Raw genomic sequence first — 16,492 nt, forward strand, 5'->3', positions numbered from 1 at the left:
CCTCAGTTTCCTCCTCCGTAAAGGGGGGCTCATAGCACTCAGATGGCTAAGAAGAAGGACCACGAAGGGCATAGCTACAGCTTTCCATGGTGGGAACTGCTCTTTCTGTGAGTCTGAAGCCACTCGCTTGGGCAGAGCTGAAGGCTGGCTTTGATGAGTGTAGGTGTGGCTTTGAATGAGACTGCTCAGCTTCTGGAGATGTGTGGGGTCATGACCTGGGATGAGGATACCCCTGAGTTGTCTGCAGCCCCTCTCCCTTTCTGGGTACAGAGCTGGATTTAGGGGCGCGAGGGTCAAGGAGCTGCCTTGAGATGTGTAGGCAGAGGAGGCTAGGGGTCCTCCTGGGTGTCTCTGCAGTCTCAGGACGCTCTTCCAACTCTTCCCCCTCCCTAGAGGGGGCTGGACCCATTGGTGTGCTCAGTCAGCCTCCCTCTCTCCCCTGTCCTCAGCCTCAGTTTCCTCATCTGTGAGGGGAGCACAGCAAATCCCAGCCTTGGTGGTGATGGGGAGGGTTGGAAAGCAGTGGTTTGTCGTACCTGATGTGCTTGGACAGGACCCCCTGTCGAGGAGGAGGGAACCCACCTACCTGGGCACAGTGCTAAGTGCTGCCATGCATTAGCTGAAAGCCAGTGAGACCGTTTCACTCCACTGCAATCTTCAGTGACCTCCTTTTGCTCTCCAGATGAAGAACAAACTCCTGTCACAGGTGCCCAGGCCTCCTGGCTCTTCCTCATTAGTGCCAACTTTGTTCCAGCATCCAGGCCTTTGCATTGATTCCTATACCCTTCCCCCTTGGCCTAGTAAACTTCCACGTCCTGTTCAGCTGAGTTTAACTGCCTCTTCCTAGAGGAAGCCCACCCTGACCTGCAAACTAGGTTGGGTCTCATGTTCAATGGTCCTAATGGTGCCGCCTCTTCTCCTGGTAACACCCATCACTGTTGTAATTTCATGGTGTGACTGTTACTTGGTTATTGACTGTCTCCATATTAAGACCGTAATCCATGAGGGCAGGGACGCTGTCTCATTCAGAACTGTAGCCCCAGCATCCAACACAGTGCCTGCACATAGCAGATGCCCAATAAATGCCTGTGGGGTGATGGAGGAATCCTCTTGACAACCAGGGGAAGGAGGTGGTATTATTCCCTTTTTACAGATAAGGAGCCAACGACACAGAGAGGTTAAGTAACACACCCCAAGGTCACAGCACCAGAACAAAGCCAGAATCAGATGGTGTCTGTCTGGGGATGTCTCCCGGCCAGCAGGGCTCAGAATGTGGGCAGATGGGGTTATGCAGGGAGGAACTAGGACCATCTGGATAGGGAAGGGGTGTGGGGGTGAGCCCCACCCATCCGTGTTTTCTCCTCACTATGGTGGTTCGTGGCTGTTTTCCTCAAGGGCGACTCAGGTGACCTTCAGGTTGGTCCCAGGGGCCGGCTGGGTGGAGGGCCCGGTCTGGCCCAGGCTGCTTTTCTTGCCGTTTGCCTGCTCCTGGCTTCACGCACAGATTACAACTTCCCCTCCACGGCTGTCTTACGCAGGCCACCTCCGGCTCGCCATTGTCTCATTGTTTGCCGAGGGAAGCTCCAGGAGGAAATTAACCTGCTGCTCACCCCAAGCAGGGAGTTTCACCCCCAGTCCCCACTGGGAATGCCTGGGGCCTGGGCAGGAGGGGGTGGGGGCAGGTAGTAGACAATACAACAGGCAGCCTTGAAAGGAGTGAGCTTCCAGGCAGAGAAAAATGCAAGCGGAGGCTCCATTCCCTGGCAGATTTATTAGGCCCTATCACGGGCCAGACTATGTGTCAGGGAACTGGAGATACAGATGCGAGACAAAGATCTTCTTAAGGACCCTGTAGCTAATGCGAGGCCCTGTGCAGGGGGCTCAGGGTCAAATGCCTCTGAGGGCTGGGCAGCTAACAGGAATCTGAAGGCATGTGGGCAATGGGGAGTGGTGGGGCATATAGCAAAATGAGGACTACAGGCATCTCCTAACGGGCTTTAGATTCTGATTTCATTTTAACAAGGTGCTAAAGAAACAAAATGGATCCCCTAGACTGGTGTAGCCTGCAGACTCCCAGTCTAGACCTTTAGAAGGGAATTCTTGTGTTGGGGTGAAATTGGGCTATTAGTTGTTATTAGTGTCCCACACCTTGTCCCCTCAGACCACCACTGATTTTAGCTGGAGCTGTGGTGGGCACTTCCCAGCATACTGATGTTATCCCATTTCAAGCACCTCTCAGTCATTTGGCTTCTCTGAAGCCTTGGGAACTCTCAGCCAGGACTTGGGAGGAATTGACCCGCCCAGGGGCAACCCTCCATCACGGGGTGGGGGCTGGGGGGGGGATGGGAGTTAGTAGGTAATTGTCTCAGCCTCTTATCCACTGGAGGTGATTCCCCTTGGCTGCTCAGAAGGTTAGCGGTGAGATAGGGCACCTGTCACCTATGTTGGAAACTGACTCAGTCACTCCCTTTTCTTTTTTTATTTAATACATTTATTTATTTACTTTTGGCTGCGTTGGGTCTTCATTGCTGGGCGCGGGCTTTCTCTAGTTGCGGCGAGTGGGGGCTACTCTTCGTTGCGGTGCGCGGGCTTCTCATTGCAGTGGCTTCTCTTTGTTGTGGACCACAGGCTCTAGGCGCACGGGCTTCAGTAATTGTGACACACGGGCTTAGTTGCTCCACGGCAAATAACATGTGGGATCTTCCCAGACCAGGGCTCGAACCTGTGTCCCCTGCACTGGCAGGTGGAGTCTTAACCACTGCGCCAACAGGGAAGTCCCACTCCCTTTTTTTATTGCTTTTCCTGCCTTCCTTGTTTCACTCTCCCAGATCCCCCTTGCTTCCTGGGCTACTTGGCACCCAAATCCTTGTCTCAGGTTCTGCTTTCGGGGGAATCCAAACTAAGACAATCTCTAACTTTCTTTCTGAATACATAATATAAGGTTATGATTCTAACCTTAAGTGATTCTAAGATTGAGTGACTTTAACTCTGTGATTACAAGTTTTCATAAGTTGACCCATCTGTGATTCCAGAATGGCATCATTCTAATGTGGCCAAAACACACCTCTCAGCCATGTACTCAGACATGCAAAAAACGTTAACACTCCATTTTCTATAAGGATTTTGCTTCTCCTGAGCTCCTATTTTTCCTGATGTCAAAAAATGCAAATTTCAATCAAATCTAGACAAAAAAATAGTCATTTCAGATTTGAATGAAATTGAGTGAGTCAAGATTTCCCCTTCCTCCCTTTTTTCCTGGGTTGATTTAAGTACTGGATGGGTGGGAACATCTTGATATTGGTTGGGGTTCAAGAAGAAGGTCTGTGATTGGTATTTCTCAAGATGTAGCAGCCCACATGGCCCTCCAGCATGCCTCCCCCACGGCCACTGGGAAAAACCCCACCCATGTTAATACTTTGACTTCTAGGGTCAAAGAAACATAGTTCTTCCAGGGCCACTAAGTATAAATACAGTTACAGCCACTCCATTTTTAGTCACCTGGGAAACGATTTGAACATTTTTTGCACCTCACAGGGCCCTGGTACGCAAATTCATCATTCAATCTAATACATTTGCTGAGCATCTACTGTGCGTTGGGCATTGTGCCAGATGCTGAAGACACACAGATGAAAAGACAGACATGGTGTCATTCACAAATCAAATAAAGTGTATATATTTATAACTTACATATCGTGGTGTCTGTTAGGAAGGAAACAAATAGGATGGGCAGAGAACGCCTCTTTGAGGAGTTATCCTTTAAGCCAAGACTAAGAGTCTAAGGTCAGGAGAAGCCACCAAAAGACCTATTAGGAAAAGGAGATGTCTGAGTTGTATCTGTAGCTGTAAACATTTTGTAATGTTGAAGGCATCTCCTGTATTTTATACCTTACCTTTCCCCTGTTTGTTAGTGGCCTCCATCACCTTAGAGAGGGGCTAGTGAGGCAGAAATGGAAGACATTTTTTTCTGAGTCTCAAAGCCCAAGCTTTTGGTTTGGAAAAATGATGGAATTTAGTCAAAGCCATGAGGAATTTGAGGGTATGCAATTTATACCCTCAGGAGAAGAATAGATGAGTCAGAATTGGTTTTCCTCTTTAGGAAATGAGATAAAGATTATCTGGGAGGTGGGGAGAAAGGCAGTGTAGCAGAGATACTTAGTCGTCATGCAATTATCGGATTTCCCCTTCTTCTGTAGCTGCAGATGGCCACATAGCTGAAGACGACATTTCCCAGTGTGCTTCGTGATTAGATGTGGCTGCATGACCAGGTTCTGACAAGGGATATGTGAACCCAGTGGTGTGTGCAACTTCTGGGTCATGTATTTAAAGAAAAAAGGGACATTCTCTCACCACTCCTCTTCTACTCCTGGCAGCTGGAGTTTGACATGGTGGTAGAATCTGGAGAGGCCATCTTGGGCCACAAGATGGAAGCCACATGTGAAGGACGTCAGGGCAACAAAGTGGAAGGAGCCAGGGTCTCTGACACCATGGGACTCCATATCAGCTGCACTTCTTACCCTCTACTGGTTAGTGAGAGAGAAATCAACTTCTATCTTTTTTAGGACATAGTTTGGCCTGTGTTACACTAGCTGAACTAGCATCCCAAGTAATACAGAGGGTCGGATATAGGGAGCTAGGGAGTGAGTAGATACCAGTGTGTGATGCTGAAGAAAGAATACAGAAACCCCAGGTAATCTTAAGGGATCAGAGAGCAGGACTTACGGTCCCACTCCTGGGTTAAACCTAAGGAAGCCATGAACCTAGATGTCTGAGTAGGTGTGCAGGCCCCCTGGACCAGGAGCCTTTCTGCACGCACAGGGAGGTGGGGGAGTAGGTGACCTGAGAGGAGAAAGTGAAAGAAGACACCCAGAATTGACCAAGATTAAGTTTCTACCACTCAGTGGAATGGAGGCTACTTATTTTGGATGTGGCCTGAGAGTTACACCTGCTGTACTTCTCCTCCCTCCTCCTTTCCCTTCTTCTTCCTCTTCTCCTCCTCCTCCTTCTTCCTCTTCTTCTCCTCCTCCTCCTTATTCCTCTTTGTCTTCTGCTCCTCCTCCTTTTTTTTTAAAATAAATTTATTTATTTTATTTATTTATTTTTGGCTGTGTTGGGTCTTCATTGCTGCTCGCGGGTTTTCTCTAGTTGCGGCGAGCGGGGGCTACTCTTCATTGTGGTGTGCAGGCTTCTCATTGCGGTGGCTCCTCTTGTTGCAAAGCACGGGCTCTAGGTGCAAAGCACGGGCTCTAGGTGCGTGGGTTTCAGTAGTTGTGGCGCACGGGCTCAGTAGTTGTGGCTCGTGGGCTCTAGAGCACAGGCTCAGTAGTTGTGGCTCACGGGCTTAGTTGCTCTGCGGCATGTGGGATCTTCCCGGACCAGGGCTCGAACCCGTGTCCCCTGCATTGGCAGGCAGATTCTTAACCACTGTTCCATGAGGGAAGTCCCCTCCGCCTCCTTCTTCTTCTTTTTCTTTCCCTTCTCCTTCTCCCCCTCCTCTTTCTTCTTCTTCTTCTCCTTCTTCCTCTTCCTCTTCCTCTTCTTCTTCTTCTTCTTCTCCTCCTTCTCCTCCTTCTCCTCCTCCCAATACATTTTTGGCTGAGCACCAAGGCTCAGATTCAGGTCCTAGCTCAGCCATCAGCCTGCTGTGTGGCCTTGAGCATGTTGCATCATTTCTCTGACCTGGGGTGTTCTCACTGGGAACATAAAGGGGTTGAACTCCAGGATGTCCAAGGTGGCTCTTTCTTCATTAATGTTCTGTGGATCTTCTCTGTATCTGATACTGAAGTGGGTTCAGGAAAAGTGTGAGAAAGTGTCTCTCTTCCAATTCATGGAAGAATTGGACACAAACACATGGGCATACAGGTATATACACACTTAAACAAATAAATGTGGATAACCAAACATGCCAGTAGCCAAGAGGAAATATAGCATCAAGGTTTAAGATGCAGGCTTTGAAACTGAACAGACCAGAGTTTCACCCCCATCTTCATCACTAACTAGCTGGTGACCTTGGGCATGTCACTGTACTTCTCTGAGTCTTGACTTCCTCACATTTAAAGTGAGGGTAATAATAGCTACCTTTAGGGCTCTCATGGACAGAAAATGAGGTAATATATGTAGAGCACCAAGCTCAATGCCGAGCATATGGTAGGCACTCAATAAATGGTTGTATTGATGAAAACTGTGAATCATGGTAGGAACCAGTGAAATGTAGAAAAGGGCAGGGCGAGGAGGTCTCAAGTGTAGAATAGAAGGCTCCCTGGGGGCAGGGTTGAGGGACTCTTGGAGGAGGCAAAACATGAATGGTGCAGGGATGTGTAAAATTGTTAGCAGAGGGGATGAGGTACTGCTAGAGGGAGAAGGAGAAAAGAGACACAGAAGCAAGGTGGAGCCAGGCTTGAGAAAAATCTCTTCCTCCCACTGGACCTTATTTTCCTCCTTGTAAAGTGAGCATAACAATATCTGCCTTGCAGTGTTGTTGCAATGATTACTAGAGATGACGTAAGTCAAGCGCCCATGAAGAGGCCTGGCTCATGGAAGCTTATCAAACATCAGTTTCATTCCTCTCCCAGGAAAGAGGGAGTCACAAAATATCAGGGTTAGAAAGACCCTCAGAAATTATCCATGGTAACACACATGCCTATACATGAACTGTTCACACATCATCAGTCTATCCAGCTATCATTTATCCATTTTTCATACATCCATTCAAACACCACTGATTCATTTATCACCCATCCACCATCCATCTAGCCAAACGTCTATTCATCCTTCACCCACCATCTATTCCTTATCCATCACCATGCATTCACCACCAACACACTATCCATTTACCTATCATCCATTCTATATCCACCCTTCATCAATCTGTTTATCACCCATACATCCATTCAGCCAGCCACCCAGCCAGCCATCAAAATTCCATCTAACCATTTATCTATCATCCATCCATCATTCAACTGTCGACCATTCACCAGCCATTAGTAGCCATCCACCATCTTTCATGCATTCATTAGTTCCTCATTCACCCATTCTTTATGCATCTACTTATCCCTCATCCATCCATCCGTTATTCCATTTGTCATTTATCTTTCCACTGTTTCTCATACATCAAGTATCCACCCAACATATATTCCTCATTCACTTCTTCGTATCTATCATTCACAAGCCAATCATCAACTCACCAATCTATTCTTCACCTATTTCTCTTCCATCTACCATCCATCCTTCATTCACTCTTTTACTAAATATCTATCATTTATTAGACACATGTATCATTATCTATGCAACTGACATCTATAAAAACACATACAATTAATCTAAACATTTCATCATCCATTTGTATCCATCTATCCAGTTGTCCATCCACTTATGTTTCATTTTCCATGTTACCTGCTAGGTAATCTGCACTAGGGATACAGACTAAATAAACTACAATCTGTCCTCAAGTAGTTCAGAGTCTAGTAGAGAAAGACAGACAAGCCAGGAAGTAGTTAAACATAATGTGATGATGTGATGGCTACTCTTACAGCGGAATGATTGTACCAAGCACCGTCGGAGAGAACACAGAGGAAAGAGCCATAAACTCTGTCTGAGGGAATGAAGGAATGATTCACAAAAGGGGTGGCTATTGAACTGGGTCTTGAAGGATAAGTAGAAGTTCAACTGGTGTTTTTGTGGGGGGGAAAACTGAGTCCTAAAACAGGGAAATGAGTGCACAACCATACTGAGAGCAACAGGGTAGAGACTTGTAACTAGGCCTGCAGCCTCCTAGACGAGTGTTTCCACTTCCCAAATCTGGGAAGACATGTAAGTGAAGAAAACCCACCTCAAAGCAGGGGAGAGGCTGCTGTTTCAGAATGGGGTGGTGAAGGGGATTTCCTTAGACATCGGCTCTCCATTCAGGGGCAGGCGACAGCAGAAGCACCAGGAACTGGCACGGATTTGACAAAGGGAAGAAAAGAATGGCCTTGGGAGGGAGTGAGGTGAGGTGAAGTTGGATCAGAAAGGAGACCCCTAGCATCTCCTTGCTGCCTTTACTCAGGTAATTATTAATAATATTGTTACACGGCAATATTGTTACACTCTCGCAGCCATGTTTTATTCAGCACAGACTATGTGTTAAGCTTTCCATGCGTTATCTCATTTTGTTCCCCACCTGCAGAAACCCTAAGAAGTAGTTATTACTTTTATTTACATTTTACAGATGAGGAGACTGAGTCTCTGAGAAGGTAAACTAGGAGTTAAATCTAGTTCATGTGGCTACAAATTCCATGTCTTTCCCACTCTGCTTCCTCTCTCTCATGGTCCTTAGGGCATGGTATATTGTTACGCTAGTCACTGAGCATGGGGGATGAGTAGGGAAGGAGGAGGGGCGGTAGGAAGAGGAGAATCATACATGACTTAGACAAAATTACTTATGTACTAAAATGTATGCTCCGTCACAGTGGAGATTCTCTCTGTATCCCCAGACTTTTAAACAGTGCCTGGCACATAGTGGACAATAAATATTGGTTCTTGTTTGAATTCTATTGCAAAGAAAATGGATGACCAACTAGAATATAGAGCATATAGGGTCATTTGTTCTAAGTAATCCTAAGTAACACAAATCCTAAGTAATGATAGCATAAAGAAGATAGAATTTTATTTCTCTCAGGTCTGGATGTAAATAATCCAGGACTAGCTCGATGGAGTTGGGGTCCCAGGCTCCTCCTATCTTGTAGCTCTCCCATCCCTAGGGTGTTGCCTGGTCCCTATGGTCTCAGATGGCTCCCCCATGTCTACACCACAGCCAGCGGGCAGGGCGTGGAGGGGTGAGGAAAGGCATTGTTTGCGTACCATTGGTCAGAATTTAGTCACGTGGCTAGAACTAGCTGCAAGGGGGAAGCTGGAAAATAGAGTCTGTTTCGTGTGGCTAAGCGTCCGGCTAAAAGTCAGAGGTTTTACTTCTATACGAGAAGGGGAGAATGGGTATGAGGGGCAACCGGTGGTCTCTGTCACAAATAAGGAGCCTATGTGTGGGCACCAGTGTTCTTCATGGTGTGAAGACTCCATAGGGACATATATGGTCTCTCCCACTAGACTGCGAGCTCCCTGATGACAGGGGGCTACATTTAATCACCCTGATATCCCTGGCAGCTTCTAGCTCAGACTTAGGAAAAAGGACCTCTCAGACCTTGGATAGAGTTTTGATGATATGATAGAATCAGAACAAGTGGGTTAGAGGGCTTTTGCCTGGTGATGATCAAAATGGAAAGGACTAAAGGTCAGGCTGGGCGTCTGGGAGGCGGCCAGCAACAGTGGAGGGACTCAGGAAGGTGACTTACAAGAGGGCTGGATTGGGTGAAGGGGCAGAGAAGAGCCTGGGAAGGAGGAGGCAGTGTGGGGGGCGGAAGAGACAGCACAGTAATTGCAGCTCTTCCTCAATAAAATGCTCAGCGGCCCACAGAGCATTTTGGCCTCTGCTACCTCATCAGTGAGGAGAGGTGGTGCCTGAAGTTGAACAGGGAACGTGCGGTGTGTCTTGAATGCCACCAGCTCATCCCGTTCCTATCAGAGAACCAGCACCGGTTTCCTCCCTCCCTCCCTCCCCTCCTTCTTTCTTTCTTTCTTCCTCCCTCTCTACCCACCTTCTTTCTTCCTTCTTTCCTCCCTCCCTCCTTCCTTCCTTCCTTCTTTCCTTTCTTTCTCCTTCTGTTTATTTAGTTTATCCCAGAAATTTGAAAGCATTCCATCTTGTACTGGGAGCTTTACAGAGGTGTCCAGGTCTATTCTAAACTGGGCAGCACATAACACAGTCTCTCTCTCTCTCTCCATAAAATTGTATAATTGGGGCTTCCCTGGTGGCGCAGTGGTTGAGAGTCTGCCTGCCAATGCAGGGGACACGGGTTCGAGCCCTGGTCTGGGAAGATCCCACATGCCGCGGAGTAGTTGGGCCCGTGAGCCACAGCTACTGAGCCCGCGCGTCTGGAGCCTGTGCTCCGCAACAAGAGAGGCCGCGATAGTGAGAGGCCCGCGCACCGTGATGAGGAGTGGCCCCCACTTGCCGCAACTAGAGAAGGCCCTCACACGGAAACGAAGACCCAACACAGCCTAAATAAATAAATTAATTAATATTAAAAAAAATTGTATAATTGTATAATGTATAGATACATATGACATATACATGTGTATATATATGTATACATGCACCCAAGCATACGTATATATGTGTATATAATCACCTACTGTGTGTCAGTGCTAGCCACCCTGCTAGTCTCTGGGGAACACAGTGGGAAGCAAGTCAGACAAAGTCCTTGCCCTCATGGAGCTTATGGTCAGGAGAAACAGATAATATACAAATGAATGCACAAATAACTATAAATATTAAATTATTAAATCAGTGCTATGAGAAGTACAGAATGCTATGAGAACATATTCACTATTCACTCCAGCATTCATTATATGAATATTTAACAAGAGAGATTATATGTGTTAAAAGATAATTTTTGCAATAGAATAAAATCATGTTTCTTGTTCAAATATAAAATGAACATGTATCAAAGTTTTTATTTAAATTATTAATTCATAAGGGAAACAATAGGTGTTAAAAACTAATTCAAAGGAGAATCCAAAGCATATATATGCTGAAATTAATTTACTAAAGATGCAAAACTATTTTCTTCCAAGAGGGATGGGAAAGGGAGTGGGGGGTGGGGGGACAGTTGTACCTCCAGCAGATAGAACTTACTTGCTTCTCTATGACCAAGAATTATTTGTATCACTATCAGTCTTGTTACAACTTACAGAGATGTACAATAGCTCAAAGATAAGGAAAGGCATCTACCACCATAGAATCAGTTAACCTGAAATGAGGTGAAGGCAAGGCATAGCATTCAGTAGGACAGCCTGTTGTGGTTTTTGTTTTGTTTTGTTTTGCTTTTTGCCATTTCAAAGTCTTTTACAATTTTCCTTGATATGAGTCAGACCTGTACTAGGTACTGGTAATACAGAGGTAAACCATACAGACATAGTATCTCCCTCAGGGAGAATGTTATAATGTTCCCTTATGTTCTAATAGTGGGGCAGAGGGCTGGGGAACAGATAATTTTTGGAAGCCAAACTGAGTCTTCACCATTTTTGTCTAATAGATCAGATTATAAAAGCACTTTATACCCTGAGAAAAACCAGGGCTCCTCTGTCTAGTTCTAAATCCCCAAATAATCAAAGCCTTGAGGATTTCCTGTGAATTACTGACTCCCTAACAAAAACAGCTTTATTTCTTACTTCTGCAAAACTATGTCCAAAAATATGCGATTACCTTTGCAGGAATAATAATCAGGTGAGAAAATTGTTTTTTCTACCTTGGACAAACTAATCCTTGGTAATTTTTTTCCCTTGAAATATCTGTTATATCTTTTATTTGGTGATTTATCATTCTAAAACCTGGACCTTCTTCTAAAACTTCTTTTCAGGGAAATTTTTGTTTGCTTTCTAGCTGCTTTTGTCTCTTAAGTTTTCTTTGAGACAACAAACAATTATACACACACACACAAAAAACAACCAGGATAATTATAAACTGTTGTAAGTGCCATGAAATAAATAAATGTAGTGATCAATCAAGATGAACTGGGGGGGCTTCCCTGGTGGCGCAGCAGTTAAGAATCTGCCTGCCAATGCAGGAGACACAAGTTCGAGCCCTGGTCCGGGAAGATCCCACATGCCGTGGAGCAACTAAGCCTGTGAGCCACAACTACTGAGCCTGAGCTCTAGAGCCCGTGAGCCTCAACTACTGAAGCCGGTGTGCCTACAGCCTGTACTCCGCAACAAGAGAAGCCACCGCAATGAGAAGCCCACGCACCGCAACGAAGAGTAGCCCCCGCTCGCCGCAACTAGAGAAATCCTACGCGCAGCAATGAAGACCCAACTCAGCCAAAAATAAATAAATTAATAAATTAAAAAAAAAAAAGATGAACTGGGGACAACAAGGTCCTACTGTATAGCACAGGAACTATATTCAATATCCTGTGATAAACCATAATGGAAAAGAATATGAAAAAGAATGTATATATATAATGTATAATTGAATTCTTTGCTGTACAGCAGAAACTAACACAACATTGGACATCAACTATACTTCAATCAAAAAAAAGAAAAAGAAAAAAAAAAGAACTTGGGAAGAGGGAAAGATTGCTTTAGATCAGGGGTCAGCAAACTTTTTCTGTTAAGGGACCAAATAGTAAATATTTTAGGCTTTGAGGGACATCCAGTCTCTGTCACAATTCTTAAGTGTGAATTATAATGGGAAAGCAACCATAGACAATATGTAAATGAATGTGCATGGCTGTGTTCCAATAAAACTTTATTTATAAAAACAAGTGGTGGGCCAGATTTGGAATATGGGCCATTGTTTGCTAATCTCGGCTTTAAATAATGCAGTTTTGTAAGGACTTCCTGAGAAGATGATGTTTAAGATGCAGCCTGAAGAATGAGAAGAGGCTAGCATCCCAAGCAGAGTGGACAGGATGTGCAAAGGCCCTGGGGTAGAAAAGAGTTTGGTGTATCTGAGGAACAGTAAAGGAGCCAGTGGAAGCACAGTGATAAAAGAGTGAATGAGTGAATGTATGAATGAACTCAGTGACTAACACTAAGTCTGCTTACGTAACAGGTGCTAATAAATGTTTGTTTTTATTATTTAAAATTTGAGTCAGTAATATATTCATATAGTTCAAAAAGTATAAAAAAGGGATCCTGTGAAGAGTCTTATTCCCACTCTGTTTCCCATCTGCCTGGTTCCCACCTTTATTAGTTTCTGATCTTCCCAGAGTTTCTTCATGCGAATTTATGCAAATGAAAACTACATCATTAACCCCAGGCCATGCTTGGTGAGAGGATCTGGGACTGAGCAGGCAGAGACTCCTCTGTCCATGAAACATGAACCAGAGCTCCAAACTTGAGTTCTATCCAGGCTGGGCTCTGACCCCTCCCAACCTGGCCTGTGTGCAGGGGAGGCACGGGCCCTCCATGGGAGGGACAGCTTCCTAAGACTGGGACAGGTCCCACCTGAGCTGCTTCCAGGTGGAGCCACTCTCAGCTTAAGAACAACTGGGCCCAGAGTGGAATTTTCCTCCCTTTCCCGTTTTCCTTCAACTTGTTATTGAGGAGAAAGTCTCTGTTGAATGCTGGTGTGTTTTTAACACCTCTCTTAACACTTAACTTCCCTTTTTAACAGAGAGCAGGCCTCCACCTCTGAGCCTTCGGCAGGCAGCCGGATCTGGCAAAAATTTAATGACATTGTTTTGTTTTCATTGTACTTATTTTTATGGTTACCTTCTATTTATGGCACAAGATACTGGTTTTCCATTTATGGAGGGATCTAAAGTTCCCTTTCGAAATGAATATATCTATGTTTTTAAAAGACAGTTCATTTAAAGAAAAAAAAAATATTATATAACTGTCAGCACAGGTGGTACCCTGACATGGAAAAAATTGTAAAGAGGGACTTGATGGGCTGAAAAGGAGGAAATGCCTCTCAGGTCAAATGCCTCTCCCACACCCTATTGAACAGAAAGGACCACTGAGGCTTAGTGAAGGGAAGGGACTCTTTCAAGGTCACATAGATGACATGGACTGAGAACTGGACCTCTCGATCCCCTTGTGGCGGGGACATTCTGTGCCAGAGGGATAGGGCAGAAGTCAGGGATCACGTGCACTTCCACGGGCCTGGCCACTGCACTGGCTAGGGTCAGGGTCTTCCCAAAGCTGGCCAAAACACAGACTGAGTGCAAAGAGGGCCCGGGTCATGAAGGAGAGGAGGGAAGCACGCTGGTGTCCATCATGCTGAGTCCATGTGCTAGACCCTGGGCTGGGACCTTGCCCCAGGGGAGCTCACAGATTCGGAGGAAGACACATCCTACAAAAATAACTCAAGTTCCTGGTGGCAGTGTAGCCAGTGCTCCAACAGAGGCATAGCTGTTACATCTATAACTAGTGACATCTGGGGCTTTTGCCTGCTGAGTGGCCATTTCTTTTGGAAAACCACCCCTCCCCCACTCTCAGTTCTTGTAGCTCAGGCCAGGCAAACCCCACACCCACTTCAGAGATGAGCACAGAACTAGGCCTGGCTTTGTCCCTCTAGCCATAGGGGTTGGCACAAGGTTGGGCATGTGACCCAAGGTAGGCCAGTGGGGGTCTTCTCTTGGACTTTTGCTGGAACCACTAGGGGAAGGGCCTGCTCCAAAGGGGTTTCTAAAAGGATAAGTCATGATCTAGAGTTGCTGACAGCCATCTTTGCCACCAAAAGAGGAGAGACTCTCTGAGAATGAAGCTGACATCCAGGAAAACAGGGATGAGAGATGGAGAAAGTTCTAATTATATCATAACATCACTTGGATTCAGCCATGAAATCGGTGCCCTGAACTCAGTTCTGGAAACCAATAACTCACTTTTTTTTTTTCCCATTAGCTACTTTGAGCTGGATTTCTGTCACTTACAACTGAAAGAGACCTGGCCAATTCCAGGCAGAAACACAGTGTCATGGGAAAGTTGGAAGGGGACAGTGGTTGGAGTGATGAAGTCTTGTCCGGGAATCCTTTCTTGTGGAGGTGGGTTTGAGCAGCGTTTTGAAAAATGAAGAGGATTTTGATGCATAAAGAAGAAGCGATCTTTCCAGTGAGGGGAGCATCTCAGGCAGTGGGACAGTGCCCGGAATGGCACAGTGCGGCTGGAGAGAGGAGGGGGCTAGAGAAGTGGTGGGCAAGGGGCTGGCAAGGAGGGATATGCCCGAATTGTACCGAAATTCAGTCTATTCCTCTGCCTGTGTCCTCCTTCTGTGGAAGGGTGCCCTTTATCAGTGAATTTACCCACAACCATTTAGTGAGCACCTACTACGTGCCAGGTGAGGTAGCAGTGGGAAACACAGGCAAAGTCTATGCCCTCCTGTAGCTTCCGTTCTAGTCAAAAACTCTCTGCAGAGTCTTTCCTGACCATCCCTACCCCAAGGTGCCTTAGCTGCTTCCTCTTCTGTGTTCCCTCAGCCCCCTGCCTCTTCTACCATCAGAGCCCGGAGCATGCTGTCACACATGGCTGCTTGGTTTGGTTCGATTTTTTACAAGTCTCTCCCTCTCCTCACCTCCCTGAACCCCCCCAGTTCTCTGCTCATAATATGTTCTCAATAAATATTTGTTGAATAAATGAATAAGTTTGGAATGCGTCTTGCAGAAACAATAGCTAACCTGGGTTAAGGACTTGCTATGCGCCAAGCTAAGTACTTCAGAGTCTGGAGCTAATTTATTTTTCACAATCCTAGGGGGAAGCCACTATAATTAACCCCATTTTAGAGATGAGAAAACCAAGGCTTGGTGAGATTAAGCAATTTTCCCACAGCCCTGTAACTTAGAAGCAGCAAAGCTGGCAGTGCAGAGTGCCCAGTTCAAAGCCATGGGCACATCACACAGCCAGGGGGAGGTGTCTTGGCATTACTGTGACCATGTTGGGGTTTCCAGGAGTCTCTGAACTTCATATGAAGCTCAGTTGTCCATGAGCTGTTTTTAGAGAGCAGGTTTATTGCTTTCATCAGCGTCTCAGAGGGGTTCTTGATAACCCCTACATTCTAGAAGCCCTTCTGCATACAAGAGAAAGGTGGAGAATTTTTGAATATTGGACTGATGAGGTCCAAGTCATGCTTTGGAAAGATCACTTTGGCAATTCATTGCAGCATTATTCGCAAGAGAAAACATTGGAAACATCCTTAATGTCCACCCAAGAGTGGACACATTAATTACATTATGGTAATCCTTCCGTAGAAGGGAATACCATGCAGCTGTAAAGATGAATGAGGAACCTCTTTATGCACCAATATGGAATGATTCCAATACACATTTTTAAGTAAGTGAAGCAAAGTGCAGACCAGGGTGTATAACAAGCTTCTATTTTTAAAAAGGGAGTTAGCAGGTAAGATTATAGATCTAGATATGCTTCTCTGTGCATAGAATATCTTGGGCAATATTCACAAGAATATAGCCAATGGAAACCCTACCTCACATGGTTTTTATGAAGATTAAACGAATTAATATTAGATAATTGCTTAGAAGAGTGGCACTAGTAAGCATTAGAGGAGATTTTGTTGAATAAAATAAAACAGGGATTGCCTCAGTGGACAGACAGGAGGTGATGGAGGCTGGGGGAGAGGCTTACTTTCACCTGATGCTCTTAGGTAACTTTTGAATTTGGTACCATGGGCAAATATTATTGGTATATTTTTTAAAAGTTAAAATTAAATGTATCTAGATAGATAAAAGATAATCTGAGGGAATCAGAGACTGGAAGGAGGTCCCACCCAGAATCCCCGGGAATGAGCTGGAATTGGTCAAAGGCTGCATTGTGTGGTGTGAAAATCAGGACGTGAGGAAAAAGGGGAGTGGGGGGGACACCAAAACACCCACGCCCCAGGGCCCACTATAAAAAGCACATTTAAAAACACCAGACTGGAAACGGTTTTTTTTATTATTATTATTAT

The sequence above is a fragment of the Balaenoptera musculus genome, chromosome 15, assembly GCF_009873245.2.
Source record: "Balaenoptera musculus isolate JJ_BM4_2016_0621 chromosome 15, mBalMus1.pri.v3, whole genome shotgun sequence".
Taxonomy (NCBI): Eukaryota; Metazoa; Chordata; class Mammalia; order Artiodactyla; family Balaenopteridae; genus Balaenoptera; species Balaenoptera musculus.